Source organism: Rhododendron vialii, chromosome 3a (genome assembly GCF_030253575.1).
Source record: "Rhododendron vialii isolate Sample 1 chromosome 3a, ASM3025357v1".
Lineage (NCBI taxonomy): Eukaryota > Viridiplantae > Streptophyta > Magnoliopsida > Ericales > Ericaceae > Rhododendron > Rhododendron vialii.
In genome coordinates, this window is record NC_080559.1 from 9,492,082 (window position 1) to 9,498,081 (window position 6,000).

The window sequence follows — 6,000 nt, forward strand, 5'->3', positions numbered from 1 at the left end:
GTTGGAGTCTTATCTTTGGCTTGCACTTTCTCTCTTTTAAAACTGCTAATTCTAGGTATAAATGTTTAAGTCAGGCTCACTTCTGAGTTGGGGTGAAAAATATCAATTGCCTTATTTTTTTTCTAGTTTACAATAGTTAGATGATTAACTTGAATGAATTTCCTTATGTAAGTGCCGCTGTATTATTATAAATACTACCGGATGCACGTGCCACCTAAAGGTACGTCTAAACGAAATACAGTCCTAACTTAAATAAGTTGTCTGCTCCACCCGTCCAATATAACCAACTCATTCTTTGCCTCACTTCAAAAAGCTCATGCCAAGGTAGAGGGAAGAAATAAAAAAAAGGCAATAATTTACAGGTTAATTATCAACCCTTTTGAAATAATATCAACTTATAATATAAAAAGCCAAAAGGTAATAAATTGGAAAGGAAAGTGTGTATATTACCACAACAACTTGTCAAAGTATAACTCAATAAAACATTCTCTTAATCGGACGGTACGATCTTAGCTTGAAGGTGATCGACGGTTATAAGGGTGCTCATGTTTGTATGTGTAAATAAAAACTGCTTTATTTTATAATATAGATAATCTTCTCCATTTTGGCAAAAAAACTGAAAAATTGAGTAGGACCAAGTTATACCTTTATGATATTGGAAAAACAAATAAAGTTAGATTGTATGAACCAATCACTTTTTTTTCAGCTTAAGTGCACTTTAACTAATTCTGAGAGACCGATCTCACCGTTCACTTGCAGGTGAACCAATCACATTTTGTGGACAAAACATGCAAATTTCCGTACAATGAATCAAATAACTTGGTCTTGGTTTTTTGAGCAAGAAATTATTGGATGATTTTGGAGCACTGTCAATTAAATAGGCCCTTACTCGAATGTGAGTGGTTAAATACAGTAAGGAAAATACTAATCACAGTTCATAGTCGGTGAATAATGTGCAAAAAGTGTATTGATATTCGAGAAAAATTTCCTCCATATTCGTGGATGTGTATTAATATCCATAAAATCTATATTAAGATTCGAACTTGTTGACATTATATACATCTTATCCACCGTCTGATGGGCGGTGATTAGCAAAATCGAAATAGCGATGGTTTAATACTTTTTTGTTGGTTTCCTGCCGAAAGATAAAAGTATTATTTGGTAATTTGAGATTATCATGCCCCAAGATGCATAAACTTTTTTTTTTTGGTGTGGTTGTGGACATGTAACTATACCACGGTGAGACCTCTCACTATACATGAATGAATTGCATAAATATATGATTGCAATACTTGTGGACCAATCAGTTGTTTTCGGTAGTGAAAAATTTATAGATTTTTATTTGTGGTTGAAAAGTTGTTAAGTATTTTTGATAGTAAATAAAGTTGTTGAGAAATATCAAGTTCTTTCTGATAGTAAAAAAAGTTTTAATTGGGTATGTGAGTGAAAAAGTTATTGAGTTAGTAAAAACTTGTTTGTTAGTAAAAACCAATTGGTAAAATGCATTAAGCTTTTAGTATTTTTTATTAGTGAAAACGAGATGATAAAATACGTTAAATTTTTAGTGTTTTTTGTCAATAGAAACGGAGCCTAGTCTCAAATAACTTGAAATAAACTCTTTCTCATTTTTAATAAATTTTTTCTTCACTTGTAACTCTCATTTCTCTACATATCTTTCTTACTAATTGCTCTAAAAATCTCTGTCAAAATCTTTACCCAAAAAAATCCAGATGAAAGAGTATAGAGCAATAATCCGAAACGTATAGAATAGTGCAATAATCTTCATTTCATTTCAGCTCAGTCATCATCATAACCTATGCCTCCAAATTGACTTTTGCTGGATTTCGTTTCAGAGTTAGTCTCTTCAGAGTTTAGAATTTGGATTTATTTATCTATCTTAAGTTGAATAGACGTTCTTTGTCTGTTAAATTTTGAGTGAAGAATCTGATAGATGGGATTTGTTTGAATTTTGATTGGTCAACCAAAACCAACAAATGGTGATGAGTGGGGGATGGTCATGTCCATTGAGTTGATATTGTGGGTTCCCACTCTTTCATCAAAATCCAAATCTCATCATTAAAATAAGCTTTCATTGACTTCGCTTTTCTGAATCTTTGATGACGTTACCTCTGATTAGATCTTTCTTTTCCCATCACTCGCCAACCTGACTATGGTTTCCGTTAGGTATTAAGTTATAAATTACTTCTTGTATTTCATAATAAACGTTAAATTGTTTTTAATTAAATTATAAGTTATAGAAAATGTATTGAATTAGTAGAAGAAAATTTGCTTAGCATGAACAACTTCACAACAACTGCTAATAAGTTGTAGTGGAAAATTTTAAGTGAAAATGGGACCTAAGTAACATACTTTGAGCGAGAGTGCATGAGAACGAGTGCAAGCGTAAAAGTATTTTTAGAACACATTTCAAATTAGTATTAAAATTCGAGAGAGCGAAAGTTAAGAATGTGACGATTGAGAGCGGGGATGCAGGAAATTGTGAAATTTTTGTGACTAAGGTACCGACCATTATGTTCTGATAGTGTATAGATGTTGGCTGAAACCCATTAAGGAGTTCCGCTTTTGTATAAATGATCCAAGTCGTAAATTTTGTTTAGAATATATATTTTTTTAAAAGCCCTTGTAAAAAATCATCTTAATATCCAAATGTGCTTGATTTGTTAACACACTGAATTCAAAGGGGCCATAAATTGCATCAATTGGTCTAGCCTTTACCAATTCCGAATTCAAATATTTTTAAAGGGACTTTAAAAAAATATTTTAAACAAAATAAATAGCTCAAATTATTTATATGAGATCATGAGATGAATGGTCAGTACCCATGTTTTCGATCACATACTCCTCTCACACTATAATCTGATTGAGAAGCCCCCAAAGGTATATTACATTTATCTCCCATGAGGTTTCTAACAACTCCATATATCTCCTCTTAAGGTTTTTAAAGTTACATTGCACTCCTCTATTTAATTTGATTATAGACACATGAACCCCTAGCCCCTTCCTGTGGCGGTCCGATCACAAGCCTTCGAAATGCCAACTTTGCACTTCAAAATAGTTTTCAATTAGTCAAGTCTATTTCCCTACAACCAGACATTCTATCTCAAAGTTAACCCTTTTGTATAATTTTTCCAAATTAATATTTTGAATCAAAGAGTTGATTTAAATCACCACCATGTTAGACAAATTATACAAAACAATAAAAATAAAAAAAGGGCAAATTTCATATTTTTGTTTCTCCAACAATCAACCAAATCCATTGTTACTTTGTTTGGTGTAAAAGAACCTACATTATAATTTGTTTAACAGGGTGGTGAACTTGATTATGATTGTTTCCAAAGTACTTTTTAAAATTCTAAGAGACATAATCATTAATGCTAATTATCTAAAGTCTCAAAATTAGATTGGGTTCCTGTCCCTTATTTTTATATGTTAACTAATTTCAATCCCATGTTTTCTATTTTGTTGAAACACTCACTGCTACTCATTTTCTCATCGTCTTTCTTGAAGCAAAGCATGATTATCGCAATTTTTGTTGCGATGCTTCTGTCTTTCTCGCAATCAACGTATAAGGCTTGAATTTGTCTACCAATAAATAACTAGCTCTTCTTGCTTTTTGTATTTGGTGAGAACTTTGCGTTTTTACTTTCATGTAACTAACAAAGTTCCATGAAACACAAGTTAATTAAAGATACGAATAGAATCTATATATAGAACCAGTTAGATACTACTCACTCACTTTTGTATATTGAGTGAACATAATTATGTTCTTCAACCTGAAACCAACACATCATTTACCTATCGGAACGATAAAAGTTACTTGATTGTTGGTAATGTGTAGGCAAGTGTCAAGGTAAAAGAATCTAAAATGAACAGAAAAAATAATAATAATAGTGTTTTGTGTACTTAAGTGCTTGGTCATGAAGATAAAGAAAAAATTGGAAGAATAGTGGCAGACTGGTAGAAAAAATTGGAGTGGAATTTTGTGTATTGGTTAAGGATACAAAAATGTAAAATTAAATTTTTTCGTAATGGCACTTAAAAGAGAACTATGATAGGGGAGGTTAGTATTACTTTTAGAAATCTCAAGGAGTTATCTATACTTCTTCAAAACCTTGGGGAAGACAATGTATTTTACCATTTTACCTATCCATGTATGTATGATGTATGTTTGTGGCATGTAGTGTATGCACATGTAATATATCCTTTTTGTGTCTTAATAAAAGAAAGTGAGTTGAGTTTTGTTCACCCTCCACTTACGAGGGCGAACAAAACCCTCCTTTTTATTGGTTGAAATGGTGCGGATTCCATCACAAAGTGATGTCATGCTTATCAAAAAGTGTATTGCATGGTAAGCCTGGCATCACTTTGTGGTGGGACCCACACCATTTCAACCAATAAGAAGGGAGATTTTGTTCACCCTCTTTTAAAGAGGGTGAACATTCCTCTCTCTTATTAGTTGAAACGGTGTAGGTACCACCCATGCAATACACTTTTTAGTAAGCATGACATCACTTTGTAGTGAGATTCACATCATTTCAATCAATAAGAAGGAGGATAATGTTCATCCTATTAAGTAGATGGTGAACAAAACTCACTCAATAAAAAAAAAACATTAATTATTTGGAGGTATTGGGCCATCGTGGCGTTGCGCTCCAACTTTTTTAACTAACCGAACCATAAAGTATATAGCCAAGAGTTTTTAAGTGTCTCGTGACTAAATTCTAAGGATCTTCCTATTTTTTTTAAATAAAAAATAAAAAATTATTTTTTGAATTAAAAATGATGTATTATGAGAGAATGACATGTCTGATAAAACGAAAAAATATGTACTTAAAAAATAAGAACCTTAGCAGAATGGAGCCTAATTAAATTTTCATTGCAAATGAACAACTATAAAAGAGGTGCAAGGTGGTGAACCTTGTAGCCAACTACAACATTTGATAAGGGCTTCAAATGAACTAAGCTATTCGCAGACAGCTTGAGGTTTGGCTCGGCTCCGCGCGTTTAGCAATTGAGTTGAGCTTGATGTTTGGGCCATTTGTGGGCTCTTTCTAGGCCCACATCAATTATCAGAACCGTTTACTTTTTAGAGCCCGCATCAAGAACATTGACCACATCGAAAATCAAGTTGATCGTATATCGGTTGATATGATTTCGAAATGCACTATGCCTTTTTAAAAAAATAATGTGCAATACTGAATTGCAACCTATTTGACACAATTTTTTGAAGTTTAGTGCATTTCGAAGTCTTATACGATCAATTTAATTTTTGACGTGTTCAATGTTTTTCAATTGTATTTTTGGGGATTGAAATGCCCACTGCCACTATGTTTTTAGAACTTCAATGCCAACTTATAGCATGTACGTATTCCTTCAATATTATGATAACGAATGTTTATTAAGAGAGTTTTGCACTAAAAAACAGGACTTTAACCACTATTACAGGGAGAAAAAATCATTTGATATTTTTTTTGATAAGTAATCATTTGATATTTAAGCAAATATTTCAAGACTGTTGTGCGGCACTGCACATTTGGGTTGTCCGTTCGGTAATCCAATTGTCCAAATCTCTTGTCCACCATCCAAATATCCGAGCCGTTCATTGCTAAGATGAAATCTGGATTGTTGGATTACCAAATGGACAGCCCGAATGTGCACGGTGCCGCAAATCACCTCCCTCGAGCCCGGTTATTTAGGGGGCTTTTGGGAGCTTTTTATTTTTTAAATTAGGAGTTTTGGTTGTGAATTATAGATTATGCAATACAATTGGAAATGATTATGCAAATCTGTGAAAGTAATTAGATATTCTCTCTTTGTTATACTTACCAGACCGATTACGTTGGGGTGTTCTTTTATGTTAGTACAATTTAAAGTAAGGTGGTAGTGTAATTTCAGATACCTAATTACCATTTTTGCAAGAGTGAAAAAAACAAGGGATGCCACTGCAATTATCCAAATAAAAAGTTAAGCAGGGCTTGG